Source organism: Phyllobates terribilis, unplaced genomic scaffold, assembly GCF_046119375.1.
Source record: "Phyllobates terribilis strain yellow unplaced genomic scaffold, ASM4611937v1 Scaffold_8__6_contigs__length_399053987, whole genome shotgun sequence".
NCBI classification, from domain to species: Eukaryota; Metazoa; Chordata; class Amphibia; order Anura; family Dendrobatidae; genus Phyllobates; species Phyllobates terribilis.
The window spans coordinates 363095731-363111573 of NW_027362768.1; the positions used below are offsets into that span (position 1 = coordinate 363095731).

Below are 15843 nucleotides of genomic sequence, written 5' to 3' on the forward strand. Positions count from 1 at the left end.
ACATTGTAGAGCTATACATATAAACACATCTTCACACGTCTACAGACATAGGGCTCGTACAGCGCTCAGCAGTGATGCGCTGTCCTCGCCGCCTCTCCTCCTACTGTGGGAAAACAGCTCTGTGCGCGGGTAGGCACTGCATCGCGTGACAGCCCTGTGATGATTGACATCACCTACCGCCCAGTAGGCGGCGAGCTGGGCTCTGTCCAACCAATAGAACGCACGCAGGTAGGCGTGACCATAAGCTCCGCCTCCTGTTCCCGCCGCCCCTGCCGCCGGAGCCGGGGATCCCCGTGTGGTCAGTCGCGTTTCCGCCCGTGGAGGTAGCGAGTCGGCGGGGGGAGGGGAGGCCGTGTGGAGCCGCTGTCGATGCGGACTGAAGGGGTTGGGGAGAAGCAGCGGAGTCCCGACCCGGGCACCGAGGAAGGAGAAGGGGAGCGAGCTCTGAGCAGGCTCCCTGCACCCGCAACGGATATACAAAGTCTGAAAGTCGCCGACTGCTTGTTGCTGCCGGAGTTTGTGTCAGGCGCTCGGCAGCGCCGCTCAGGAAACACCGCTGCTCCATTTGAGGCCCAGTAGGTTTTGCGGCTTTGGGGTGTGGACGTGCACTTGGCTCCGCTCAGTGGGGCAGGCCTGGTCCTGCCAAGACGGGTAAGTGCAGCGGGGACGGGATTTCACCTCACTTTCTGTATTTTTTTGCGCTGTCTTCGTGGCCGGTCCTGGGGCGGCGGTGTGCGACTGCTCGGGTGTCGGTGTGCGGCTGCTCGGGCGCCTCTGGCTGCTGCTTCTGGTGGATTTGTGAAAGCTTTTTTTCAGTGTTTTCTCCTGGATAAGTCGCTTGTGTTGGACATTGCTACCTGGAGGGAGGTGGGCGGTGGAGGGGCTTCCTGTGCTGCGGAGACCGATGGGACTGAGAGTCCTGCACCGGCCACATCGTGTGTAACAGCCCGGAGCAGAGGGAGAGTCTGAAACTGATCATAGGGGGGGAATCAGTCACCGGATAGGGGCCCAGAACTGGTCATAGGGAAGATTAGACACCGGCCAGGTTCCAGAGCTGGTCATGGGGGGGATCAGACACCGGATAGGAGCCCAGGATTGGTCATAGAGGGATTAGACACTTGGATAGGTATCTAGAACTGGTCATGGGGGGGGGAATCAGACACCGTCCAGTGGGCCAAAACTGATCATAGGGGGGATCAGACACCGGCCAGGGGCCCAGAACTGGTCATAAGGGGGGGGGGGGTTTCAGACACCGGCCTGGGGCCCAAACTGGTCATGGGGGGGGATCAGACACCGGCCTGGGGCCCAAAACTGGTCATGGGGGGGGGGGGGGATCAGACACCGGCCTGGGGCCCAAAACTGGTCATGGGGGGGGGGGGGGGGATCAGACACCGGCCTGGGGCCCAAAACTGGTCATGGGGGGGGGGGGGATCAGACACCGGCCTGGGGCCCAAAACTGGTCATGGGGGGGGGGGGGGATCAGACACCGGCCAGGGGCCCAAAACTGGTCATGGGGGGGGGGGGATCAGACACCGGCCAGGGGCCCAAAACTGGTCATGGGGGGGGGGGGGGAATCAGACACCGGCCAGGGGCCCAAAACTGGTCATGGGGGGGGGGGGGATCAGACACCGGCCAGGGGCCCAAAACTGGTCATGGGGGGGGGGGGGGGGAAATCAGACACCGGCCTGGGGCCCAAAACTGGTCATGGGGGGGGGGGGGGATCAGACACCGGCCTGGGGCCCAAAACTGGTCATGGGGGGGGGGGGATCAGACACCGGCCTGGGGCCCAAAACTGGTCATGGGGGGGGGGGGGATCAGACACCGGCCAGGGGCCCAAAACTGGTCATGGGGGGGGGATCAGACACCGGCCAGGGGCCCAAAACTGGTCATGGGGGGGGGGGATCAGACACCGGCCTGGGGCCCAAACTGGTCATGGGGGGGGGGGGATCAGACACCGGCCAGGGGCCCAAAACTGGTCATGGGGGGGGGATCAGACACCGGCCAGGGGCCCAAAACTGGTCATGGGGGGGGGGATCAGACACCGGCCAGGGGCCCAAAACTGGTCATGGGGGGGGGGGATCAGACACCGGCCAGGGGCCCAAAACTGGTCATGGGGGGGGGGGGGATCAGACACCGGCCTGGGGCCCAAAACTGGTCATGGGGGGGGGGGGGGATCAGACACCGGCCTGGGGCCCAAAACTGTCATATGGGGGGGGGGGATCAGACACCGGCCAGGGGCCCAAAACTGGTCATGGGGGGGGGGGGAGATCAGACACCGGCCAGGGGCCCAAAACTGGTCATGGGGGGGGGATCAGACACCGGCCAGGGGCCTATAACTGGTCATGGGGGGGGGGGAATCAGACACCCGCCAGGGTCCAGAACTGGTCATAGGGGAGCGGGGATCAGACACCCGCCAGGGGCCCAGAACTGGTCATTGGGGGGGGGGGGGGGTCAGACACCGGCCAGGGGCCCAAGACTGGTCATAGGGGGGGATCAGACTCTGGCCAGGGGCCTATAACTGGTCATGGGGGGCGGGGGGGATCAGACTCTGGCCAGGGTCCAGAACTGGTCATGGGGGGGGGGGGAATCAGACACCGGCCAGGGGCCTAGAACTGGTCACTGGGGAGATGAGACACCGGCCAGGGGCCTAGAACTGGTCACTGGGGAGATGAGACACTGGCCAGGGGCCCAAAACTGGTCATGGGGGGGGGGGATCAGGCACCGGCCAGGTGCCTAGAACTGATCACTGGGGAGATGAGACACCGGCCAGGGGCCCAGAACTGGTCATGGGGGGGGGGGGGATGAGACACCGGCCAGGGGCCCAGAACTGGTCATGGGGGGGGGGGGGATGAGACACCGGCCAGGGGCCTAGAACTGGTCACTGGGGAGATGAGACACCAGCCAGGGGCCCAGAACTGGTCATGGGGGGGGGGGGGTAATCAGACACCGGCCAGGGGCCTAGAACTGGTCACTGGTGAGATGAGACACTGGCCAGGGCCCAGAACTGGTCATGGGGGGGGGGGAATCAGACACCGGCCAGGGGGCCCAAAACTGGTCATGGGGGGGGGGGGGGATCAGACACCGGCCAGGGGCCCAAAACTGGTCATGGGGGGGGGGGGACCAGACACCGGCCAGGGGTCCAAAACTGGTCATGGGGGGGGGGATCAGACACCGGCCAGGGGCCTATAACTGGTCATGGGGGGGGGGGGAATCAGACACCCGCCAGGGATCCAGAACTGGTCATAGGGGAGCGGGGATCAGACACCCGCCAGGGGCCCAGAACTGGTCATTGGGGGAGGGGGGGGTCAGACACCGGCCAGGGGCCCAGAACTGGTCATGGGGGGGGGATCAGACACCGGCCAGGGCCCAGAACTGGTCATGGGGGGGGATCAGACACCGGCCAGGGGCCCAGAACTGGTCATGGGGGAGGATCCAGCACCGACCAGGGGCCAGAACTGATCATAGGGGGGGTCCAACACCGACCAGGGCCCAGGAACTGATCATAGGGGGGATCCAACACCGACCAGGGGCCCAGAACTGATCATAGGGGGATCCAACACCGACCAGGGGCCCAGAACTGATCATAGGGGGGATCCAACACCGACCAGGGGCCCAGAACTGATCATAGGGGGATCCAACACCGACCAGGGGCCCAGAACTGATCATAGGGGGGATCAGACATCGGCTAGGGGCCCAGAATTGATCATAGGGGGATCAGACATCGGCTAGGGGCCCAGAACTGATCATAGGGGGATCAGGCATCGGCCAGGGACCCAGAACTGATCTTAGGTGGATCAGACCAGGCAGGAGCTGAGAACTGATCTTAGGGAGAGATCAGATGGACACAGAACTGATCATAGGGGAGATCAGAACCCAGGGGCCCAGCGACTTTCACAACCCCCAACCAGGCACATGGTGGCCCCACATCATCCCTGACTGCTACTCACTATCACACTGCTACCCCATAGAAATGAGAGAATCCCGACCAGAGAGAATATCCCTCTAGCCTAATACTCCCACCATAGAGTAATACCCCTCCACCATCTATGGAGCCTAACACTCCCACCATAGAGTGATACTGACACCATAGAGTACCCCCTCCACCACTGAGCCTAATACTCTTGTCATAAGTTTGTAAACCCTCCACCATGGAGCTTTTTATCTCTTTTATAGAAGTCAATGCCCCCCTCCACCATGGGCCTAATACTCCCACCATACAAGTTAATGCACCCTCTACCATTGAATTTTATACCTTGACCTTCGAGATTAATATCCCCTCCCCTTATACTCCAGCCATATAACTCCATACACCCAATGAAACATAGCTTCAACATGGGGCTTTATTCCTCCACCATAGAAGTTAATACCCTCCTCCACCAAGGAGCGTCATACTCCCACCATCCTGAAGCATAATACCTCCACCATATGGGTTAATACCCCTTCCCCCATCAAGGAGTTTTACACTGCCTCCTTAAAGGTTAACAACCTCCCTCTATCCTGCAGCATAATACCTACACTATATAGATGTATGCTCCTCTACTATGGAGCCTAATGCACCTACCATAGAGGTTAATAGCCCCCCCCCCCCCCCTTAAGCCATAAAGCTTAATGCAACTATGGAGGTTAATAGCCCCTTCTCTCATGTAGCAAGGTATCTCCACCATATAGGATAATCTACTCTGCTAGTTTATACGTCCACCATAGGGTATTATACACCCTTGCACCATGGAGCCTGATACTTACTTTAAGGCAATGCCTGATGGAGTACCATATGAAAGCAGCCATATATCTAACTGTATACCATTATTTGTTTCAGATATGACCTAACTACTACCCCAGTATAGCAATGCAAATCCTTAACCATCTCCCACATAGGAGCCCATGTTATCCTAATTCTGCATCTTGTGCTCGGAGGTCAGGCGATGCAGTGGGGAGATTACAGCGCAGATTCAATGAGGGTGTCCAGATAATACACTTTATAGGTTCTCACAGACCCTATAGCAAGGCTCATTGGGGTTCCAGACATTATCATTCCCTGTTGTACACAGTATTATCAACCCCCTCGCACACCTTGTAAGGCAATATATAGAGTACCTCATAAGAGCAGACATATATCTGATTCAATACCAATGCTTGTATTAGATATTTTAGTAATGCAAATCCTGGCAGATCTATTACACAGCAGCCCATGTATATAAAGCCCTTGCACCCCGGCCATCTAGTCTTGTTATTTTCAGCAGTCCCCTCTCCCTTTGTGTTTTTGTTCCCCCTGTAATGCTGAGTATATAGTATAAACATGACTACCGGAGACCTTCAGATTATAGGTTCCCTGACTTTCTAAGCTTCCTGTGTAGTTCATGATCTATCCTCTTAGGGCTTGTGTTATGGGAAAGTTGGGCTTGTTTGTGTGGGATAATATTTCATGTAGACCCAGATAATCGTAAAACAGCTGGCAATCCAAAAGGCAGTTCTTCTACATGGGCGATGGGCAGTGTGATAGCACTGTTGGATAGAGCAGCCTGGGGTTGTGGATTTGGGTTTCAGCCCTTGATAAGGGTCCTAGATTCCCAGGGTTTAGTATACTGGAGGTATTAGAACAAGCGCTGACTAATACTTATAACATTGGGATCTCTGTTCATACAGCAGCTGCTTCTTCACATTGGGATATGTTATTTTGCTGGTGGGTGGTCTTTTATATGAATATCCTATGTATATCAGACCTCTAGTTCTTGAGTTTTTTTCTTTAATTTTAAGATCCTGGAGTAATGGGTTTGCATTGGGAACTAGGAAGGGAGGGCTAAGAGCTTTGCACTATTGCAGGTCTTGTGTGCTGGGAGTCCTATATAGTCCATAGACTGTTTTACTGTCCTGCAGATTTTTATTTTTTATTAATCAGGATTGAAACATTTGGAAAGGATGTACACCACCATACATTGCTATTTTTTTTTTTTTTTGCATTATTATTGAATATTAGTGTTTGCTTTCCCCATGTATGAACTAATGGTCCTTCTGTTGTCTGATGTAACCATAGTAAAGATACTAACCGAGAAAATGTCTTAAAAGTGTCCGCCATAAAAGTATAGTTTGCAACCAATAGACACACAGATTGGGGCAAGGGACTTTTATCGTTTTATCACGATTTATTAGCACCTCCAGGGATAAAAACAACAACTGGCTTTGCTCTTTTTAGTTTAGAAGTTAAGATTTGATGATCGGCCGTCTTGGGGTACTTGTGAGTCCTGTAGTCATCTGTTCGCCATCGAACATGTTTCCTTGGATGCAGACACAGTTGTATGGAGCTCACCCAGTTTTGGATAATGCAGGTAGAGTGCCTAAGGATGATATCCAAGGGGATCCTTTGGCAACGTTGTATACATTGGTCCCTAATCTCCATCTTTCCCTATGATTGTGATCCTCCCTAGTCTCCCAGTCTGTACCTGGAGGCTGTTGGAAATTCACACCTCTTCCCCTCCCCCTCCTTCTTTAGCACAAGTATGTAAGCGCTTATTTTAACCACCATTTCTATTGTAATAGCAGGTTTGTAGGGGAGGAGTTCAGGCCTTGCAATTGGCTCTCTATATTGTTTAAGAAATTATTTGCATAGTTAAAAAGCGCTGAGATGTGTGAAGAATAAACCTATTGTTTCTCCTCAGCTTTTGGCAACACCAAAAACACAAGTCACCTGTAAAGTTGCACATTGTTGGTCACTGAGTTTTAAAGGTTTTTTGATTTGCGTTTGGTAATTCAGGACATTGTGAGGCATCAGTAGAGGGTTTTTTTTTTCTTTATTTTATTCGATCCTTGCCATTTTAATCTCTGTACTCTTCCCCCCCCCATTGAACTCCCCTCCCAGCCAGTTCTCAGGCATAGGAATTCCTTTCATGCTCTCTCTCCCTGTTCCTTCTCAGTTTACATGCTACAGTCTGTGCTAAATTTTTTTTTTCCCCCCGAAACTCAGAGGAGTTCAATGTTTGAATCTGTAAACCTGTAGAAGTTAAGGAATTCTCTGTCTTCTCTCCTCTACACCCCTGGTTACCACCCTCTGTAGCATTGCAGACTGCAAACATACTACAAGCCTAACATAGGAAGACTCCAGGCTCAGCTCTTGATTATGGGATCCTGCCATTATGTATAAACAGGGATTTTCTGTCATGCTGAGGTATATCTGAAAGCCATTTGAGGATTGGGGAAGGGGGTGTGTGAATGTGTTCTTTATTAGTGCATCAGAATAACTTGTCTGGGTAGATCAGGAAATCCTTTCCTTGAAATACAGTGTTGGATCCTTCATCCACAATTCTTAGGCTGAAGTGGCCCCTCCCCACCTGGTTCGATGTGTCTTTTGGCCTCTAAGATAAGTGTCTTTGCCATGCAGGGGTTAATGTGGGGAAAGTAGACTCTTGCAGCCAGGTGGTTTTCATTGCTGGTGGATTAGAAAGAAGGGGACACATGAGAGGTATCCTGGATTTAACCATTCACATTCCAGAACTGGTTTTATCAGAGCACTAGGTCTCCTTTCTGGTGGTTTGCACATGTTATATATATCTATTTGGGCAGACTTATTTCCTTTTTCAAGGTCGTATCAAGCAGAGAAGTTTGCATTGGTGTGATTAGCTAAAGATCTACTAGGCTAACACTTACTAATGCCCAGGGTTTAGGTTATCTTCCAAGTACTGCAGACCATGTAAATGGGTCTCACTATTGGTTTCTGTGCCTATTATTGCTTATCAGCTGGATTGTGATCTATGTGGTGCTTTTAGTTCAGTAGTACAGTTTCATGGCTAGATTTGGGGTTTATAGTTGATTGTGTTTTCCCTTGTTACATATTATTACATACAAATGTTTCAATGATAAGGTTGTATTTAAGGGTTACATTTGTCATAGCTTTAGTGACATTGCTGGTTTCTTTTAGTGTTCTGCTCTCTTTGCCCATTATGATGATAATAAAGGATCATTGCACCTAAGGAATGAATTGTGTTGAGCTCTTGTTCTTATGGGTTTTTCTTTTTTTGCTCTCCCTCAGCAGGCGTTGCAGTAATCTTATGCATTGCTCCTGAAATATTTTTCTCCTGCAGTAGTGTGGAGGCACATTTAATGTCATAATTGTCTCTTCGTTGAATGATCATTGTGGCTTTTCTTGGGATGTGAGTAGAATATGGGATCAGTCCTATGAAGTGCGCATTATTATCCATAACGTGCATCTCCAGGAGATGGGAGTTTCTCTGATAAATGATGAGCAGAAGGCTTAGTGCACGGCCCTGAAGCTGCTGTTGCTATGTGAGACTCTCAAGTGGTGCTGTCCATCTCCAGGGATTGATACCACATCCATTAGCAAAGACTGCTTGATCCTTGGAGAAAGGCAGTGTCTCAGCCCTTGTTATGAGATGGCTGACTTATTTTTTTACCATCTGTTTTTTAAAAAAAAAAACATTTTTACTGTCAATTTCTTGTTTCTAATGAAAATTTTCTGTAGTCTAACTTCGTATTTCAAAATTGATGTAGCTCCCAGAATGCTTTGGTAGTTTATTCACTTCGGTACATTCTTGCCTTAAGATGCTCAATGGGTTTGGGGACAAGCTAACATTTAAAATAGGATACAAATCTATATCCTTAGATTGCCAGTGCAGGGTACATGAAGCGAGATGATGATGAAACGTGTTAAATTTGGGATGAAGTCAATTCAGTTTGAAGATTCCCCGTCCTATAACGATAACGTATAGCCATGGTGATGCATATCGCCCATAGGCTCCAGTGTTAAAAATATATATTATTTATTTCCTACAGTGTTCAGTTTTTTCGCTGCAGGATGTCCCTGTATGGAATAGCAAACCAGCCTGCCAAAAGTGGTCCTATGGACACATTTGACCTGCGTTTGCAGTGTGAATGTAGCCTTACATAGAAATTTAGAGAATATTGGGGTAAGCGGTCTTAGGGAGTCTCTTCCTTGGATCCTTGTTTTTGCGGAATCAGTGGTCACCCTTAGGGTATGTTCACACATGGCATTTATTTTCTGCAGCAAAAACACAGCGTTTTCCCGTACCAGCAAAGTGAAGGACGATTGTAAATCCCATATACATTCCTAATAATTTTTTGAGCTGCTAGACTTTTTTTTTTTAAATCTGCAGCATGTAAATTCTTTCAGCTTTTTTGCAGCATTTTTCACCTATTCTTATGAATAGGGGAAAAAATGCACTAAAATAGTTTGTATTTTACTTATCATTTTGGTGCAGAAAAAAAGGCTGCAAAAACAACACAATTGAACACACCCTTAAATCCCATGCAAACATTTGTTTTTAAAGAATGTGTGATATCCATTTTTCTTTTATGGATAGCATGCAGCCATCCATGAGCACACTTGTGCTGACCAATTTTTCACTGACTTGTTGCTAGGAGCAACTTGGGAAGCCTCCATTTTTTTCATGTAATGGAAAAAACTGACACGTGGACTAAAAATGGATGAATATCATATTCATCACACTGACGAAACTTGATTTTTTGGGGGGTATTCATCCTAAGGGCTCTTTCATAGAAATACGCAAAGGCGTTGTGCTTTGGTCGGGAGAGCCGCTGCCAGTCCTTGCATTGTAGTCTAATCTTGGACCAATTTGCACGGACATCTCAATGAGCCTTTACACTATGCAGTCATCAGGAACAATCAGTAAAATGCCTTTTAGAAAATGGTGGATAAGCCAAGCAAGCTTCATTTGTCTCTCCATCCTCCATTGAGCAGCTGTGTCCAGTGCTCTGTACGAAATGTTCGAGGGTTTCAGGCTTTCTTTAGATATCCATATTCTCTCTGTCTAGGAGCGGCATCTTCCTAAAAAAAAAATAAATGCTGGACTGTCTCTCTTTAGGGGAATGCTGTTGTACTTTCCTTTCTGTGATCCAATTTTCCTTTTGGAGTTAATTATACAACTCTCAAATGAAGAAACAACCACCTGGATTGACCATGCAGTCTTTTTTTAACTTAAGCCAAAGCCAGGATTGTAAAAAAAAAAAAAAAAAAAAAGGTAAAATGTAAATAAAAGACTTTGGGTATGTTTCCACTGTTTTGTATGTAGTCCTATCAAAAATGGTGTGTGTGTTATTCCAGTCATACCCGCTGTTTGTAGCAATTTCTTTCTTTCCAAAAATGTTAGGCACTTGTGGTTGAATGTGATATTACAATTGCACTGTGTTTCGGTCAGAAGCCTTCAGTACGTCACTGCCCACTCAAGCTGAAAAATCTCCTATAGATGACCTGATCCTTCCCTTTTCTCATGACAAGGAGAGGATTAAACCACTGCCAAGTTGTAGCACATTGGGGGGTGTTTGAGGCATCTGCTTGTATGTGACTACTGTGAAACTTTGACATTCTGCATGGATGGGTCTTGGGCACTACAAAATGCTGTACATGCAAGAGCTTGGAGTTTTACTATGGAAAATTTGTGCTCTTAATATGACAGTCTCTCCACCGTTCCGTTTATTGTGGTGAAAATAATGCCATATGTGTAACATGTGGCAGTGATCCACACTGCGGTCTGACTGCCCAGACCTCCCTTGGGTTCTATACCTTGAAGTATGGAAAACTTATGTAAGGCAGAATATGGCACGTTTTTTTCTTCCTCCACATACTATGATGAAGCAGAGTGAGCAGTCGGATAAAAGATTATTTATTCTGTTTATTTGGATCATGACAAAATATTCTACAGCCTCGAGTGGGGCTCACAGTAATTCTTTCTTTGGAGTGTGGGAGCAAACACAGGGAAACCATACAAACTCCTGGCAGATGTAGTCCTTGTTGGGATTTGACCCCAGTGTTGCAAACTAAGAGCTGGTTACAATATTGAGTTTGGCAATGTCAAAATTGCCTTAAGGTTTTTTCTTAGTTTTTCATCACTCAATACTGATGGTAGAGTTGGAAAAGTCCTTATAGACTCTTCTGTATTCTAGACCCATATATTAACTAATACTGTGCCTCCAATTTTACTTGTATGTGCAGCAAAGATCCTTTTTCCTCGCGTATTTCAGTGGTTGCCATCCCATTTGGAGATTTTCTCTCCTAGAATCTTTACTTTTGACTGCTAGTATGAGTGTAACTCCATTTGCTGACCCTCTGGGCTGTAGTGTTGACATTAAGGATCTGTATGTGCCATTGTTCAGGTTTTGTACATGTGGCTTTGTCCTAAAGAGCATGTCCTGTGTGAGTCATCCTAATTTTACATAAAAGCAAATTACTAGGCCAAATGGATTCCTGTCTCCTAGAACCTCTCTAAGGATGCTCATAGACATATAATAACGTTCATGGGACCAGCTAACAAATTTAAGGGGTATGTGGGGTGGGAGGTTGTCTGAACTCTTCCCTGATCGCAGATGCAAAGTGTGCATACAGCTGTCTGCAGTATATGGCCACCATAAAATGACACTTGAGTTGTAATATTTCATTTATTTAAGGCCAAGATGACTTGACCGTACCTTCGGCCTAATGGACATCACTCGAACCAGTGTTATTCCATGGGGCAGCTCGAATGAGCGGTTTTTCTTTTTTTTTATGGGTGTTTAAAAAAAAAACAAACAACCAAAAAGCAACTGTTTTTTACGGATATATTCCAATTCTTCTTTAGTATATGAAGCTGTACTTAGGCTTGTAGATATTTAATACTTGCTGATGTATAAACATGGATTGCGTACAGATGACAAATGAGAAAATATATCGTCAGATGTGAACCTAGCCTAAAAGTGTTGCAGCCTTGGTTGTCACTATAGGTTTCTTCATTCAAATAATTTTCGTTTTATAGCATATTATAGAGGTTGTCAACCCAATTCAGAATGCAGCGCTTAGGGCTATCAGCTTTTTCCCCCCAGTTTCCACTTTGGCAACAGCTAATTTAGCTGGAGAAGCCATGGCCATTATAACAAAAATATCTGACCATTCTTGTAATACACAGCCATATGCCAGAATGGGAGCTGCCTGTACAGAATGGCTACCATCCTTGCTCTTAGTCTCTGTTCACATGTTGTGGCCACTTTACTTTTTGTTTTTAACTAAATCGCATTTGAAAGTGTGCTTTTTTTTGCCACAATCACTCAAGGAAGGGAATTGTGGGATTCATAGGCAGGTGACCAGTCCTATGATGTATATGCACATATGATGCCTTTTAAACTCAGTCTAACCCGTCAAGGTTTTTCAAACGCAAGACTCTTTAGTATACTGATGATTTATCCTGAAACATCTTCTGTCATTCCTTCAGTCATTTGCTGTGCATATTTTTTCAATAATTTTGTCAGCCAACCCTTTTTTTTTTTTGAGGCTTTCCCCATGGTTTTTGTGGCTTCTGTTTTTACTGTTGTTTTCTGCCTCGTGGGCACATACTAAAAGGGCAGTTGGGCAGGGTTCGCTGTCAACAGACCGCCTCTCTAATAAAACTTGTGATAATTTTATCATGTTAAGAATTATCGTATTTCCCCTTCATACTTCATGGGTCCTTCATACTAATATTTGACTGACAATGTCTAGTTTGGGCTCCAGTCAGCTTCGCTGTCTTTTATAGAGGTTACCTATTGTTTTATGAATTGGGTGTGTGTGTGGGCTCGGTCCATGTTGTGGCTTCATATGTGATCGTTTATTTCTCCTGTAGCTTACAGTGTGCACAATTAAGAGTAATACCGTACATAATTAACTCCTCAATAGATCTTACAAATCTAACCAGTGTCCACGACCCAAATGGAAGCAATTTTTGGTGAACATTTACTCAAATATTGGGAAGTGATATTTTCTGAAACAACCTATTGTCTCCAACAAGCGTCAGAAATTGTATTTTTTTTGCGACTTCTGCTGATTGTGCCACTTAACAAATACATGCAATGCTGCGCCGTTCTGTCAGCTAATATGTGCACTTATAGTCAGGAAGAAACAACTGCGTAAAGCTTTATTACTGAGCTCTGCTGCATCCGTTTCACCTTCATTGCAGAGAAATATCAGGATGTTGGTTCTTGATGTCTGTTGTGCAGATACCAATCCAGAGCTGTTGGAGCTGAACTAGACGTCCCAGGAGCCCTGGGTGTCATGTGTTTGTTATGCACAGAGGGAGAGAGGATGGATTATACTGTTTTACATTATTAATTTCCTATCTTTTAATGTTTCACAATGTTGCAAACGCCTTATACACTGCAGTGCCTGGAAGAGGTGCGCTGGACAAAGTGACCTGTTTTGTTTGCAGGCTTCTGCTGTCTCTAGATCTGTGGCTGCCATGTTTTGCTGTTGCATCATCTGCTGCTTTTCTCTCACGCTCCCCTCCCTGAGCAGGACTGTACTTTCTATCCTGTGTATTGAACTCTCTTGTAATTGATGCCACTCCCCTCCTCCTGGCTTGTTCTGTGTGTCACTCTACCCCCACCACCACCACCCTGATTCATAGCAAGAGCAGTGTGATGAGATCACTGGTGCTGGCTCCTCAGAGAGGACCTGCTGGCTGGGTGAAGGGGAAGGGTTTAGAACTTGTCTCACTTTTCTCTGGCCCTTTGTTGCTGCAGGAGGACAATGCTCTTCAGCACAACATGTCGTTCAGGCCTGTGCATGGCTTCTTGTGCTGGTTAAGAGTTCCCTCCATGCTTTTACATCAATGAAAAAAAAAATATTTTAGACAAAGATTAGAGAGCCTTGTTGGACTGAATACTTAACTTTTCCCTTATAAAATACGCCTTTTGTTTAAAAGCTCTTCCTCTTTGAGGCTCAGAATGACTCAGCATTGTAATATGTAGTTAGCACGCTGTACATGTGGAGTTGGGTGTATTTTTTTCATTTTTGAATGCATTACATAAGTGTTAAATATGTTCACATGGTATATTTTTTTGTGCATTTTTTTTTAAAGTTATATTAAATCCAAAACAGAAGTATAAACTTTTTCTTAGGCATATTAACACTGCAGTATTACAGACCCTCTTGTAAGTTTTTTGTAATTTTTGTTTTTTTTTAGTTGTAATTATTTTCTGAACTAAACCATTGCCTTGTTCTGGTCGTATTAAAGGATCACCGTATCTATATGTTGGCATCTACAGGTTTACAAGTGTTTGCTGTTTTCTTTTCTTGCAAATGAAACTGGGGCAAGTGATGTCTGTGTAACGTGCAAAGAAAAGGGGGTGGTTGTGGTATGATCTTTGTCAGCTTGTATGGGTCTTAGCACAACATGCTGAATGCTTACTGTGCTTGGATGGAAAAGTTGGACATTTATATATCGCAAAGGATCCTTCCAACTGTCTCTTGCTTGTTCCATTATTTCCCTGCATATCTGCAGCTAAAAATTATGGCGATGCCTGGTGACTTGTTTGGTTGCGATGATGAGCCAAATGTTACTTTTGAGTCCATCCATCTTCCATGGTTGCTTGAAAGATACCATTGGATCCTGAATTATACATTTACTTTTGTCTATCCATGAACTTCATTAGACTCTTTTAATTTCGCAGCTCTTGCGTTCACGGAAGCATTACTATTGTGCAACTCCCTGGGGCATGCGCCTGTAGAAGCAGCTGCTGGTTCATACTTTTAAGGAGAATGTAATTTAATGAGAAATATGCCAGTCCTTGATTGCTGATCGAGTGAATCACTCCTGATTTTTGTAATTTTTTTTTTCATCATTTAAAGATGGTTAAGCTTTGCGTAAGATATGTAGCAAGAAAAACATGTCAGTAATGGAGTCTAAAGGCCCTCATCACAGTAGATGGGTGTTGGCCTACTCCCTTCATTCACAGGAGCGAGGGCTTGGCTTGGCCGAGTGTTCCTGTGTTGTCTTTAAGAGAGGTGCTCAAAGACTCCTCCGGCAGCGGCTAATCTCCCATGAAAACAAAAGGATCAGCCGTTGAATTTTAACAGGCTGGATCCATGTCTTTCCTGATTAAATGGATCTGGGGCAATGCTGATATTTTCATAGACCCCATCCTATGATTCGGATGTAAACAGAGCCTTAAAAGGGTCGTCCCACTTCAACAAACTGTTAAGTATATAAAAACAAACTGAGCCCGGGTCCAGCGCTGTGTTGTCTCCTTCAATGCCCGTCTTTGTTGATCTGCTGCAGATATGATGTTACATCACGTCGACAGCGCTTTTGCCAGTCATTGTCGGATCCATCTCCTAGCGGGCACCACTGATGACTGACACTCCCCGGATTGAATACAATAGAGACCATTCCTTTCCGTTAAGGCGTCGGTCCCTTTACAGGACAAAACGCAGACTTTTGAATGGAGTTGCCAAGGCAGTCTTATATTCTGTAATAGTTTAGAGCAGTGTTTCCCAAACCCCGTCCTCACGGCCCCCCACAGGTCATGTTTTCAGGATCTCCTTAGTATTACACTTTTTGGTTGCCATCTGTTAACACATTTGTAAGTTGTCATTGGCAAACTGGTAATGAGCATTTGGCTGGAAGCAATATTGGGAGTACAGTCATGTTTAATATAGGGAAGTGCAGTTATATGAAGATCTGTATATTTATTGGTGGGCACTTTGGTTTCATTGAACGGACCACCTTTTCCCCACTGCATGGGTTATGTTGTTTTTCTTATTGCAAATTTATTTTGTTTTTTTGTTCATGTCAAATAATTGGTTATGTAACTGGTGCTAGAAACGTCTCATCCTCCCACATGGGATGTAACACCTTAAGCCAGCCACAGTGCTCCTGTCCATGATGCACTGTTGGAAATAATTGTAGCAGAAATAAATTTATGAAATATTTCCTGGGCTTGCCTGTGGTATTCACGCGACTTGTCAGGGCTGTCTCCCAATTCTTCCTCTGCATTGTTACTATAGCAATATGAAGTCGAGGATCTCACTTCATGGAGATCTTGCGCTCTGTATTCATATGCTTTCATAACACA

General features: G+C 46.7%; 1 protein-coding gene across 3 annotated transcripts in view; it reads left to right on the forward strand.

Annotated features, from left to right (window-relative positions):
- Positions 1-275: 275 nt before the first annotated feature.
- SETD5 (SET domain containing 5) overlaps positions 276-15843 on the forward strand; it is a 73034-nt gene continuing 57466 nt past the window's right edge. For all 3 annotated transcript variants that reach the window (XM_073644787.1, XM_073644789.1, XM_073644788.1), the window contains exon 1: positions 276-651. The gene's annotated coding sequence lies outside the window, so the exon portion shown is untranslated. The remainder of the gene's footprint in view (positions 652-15843) is intronic.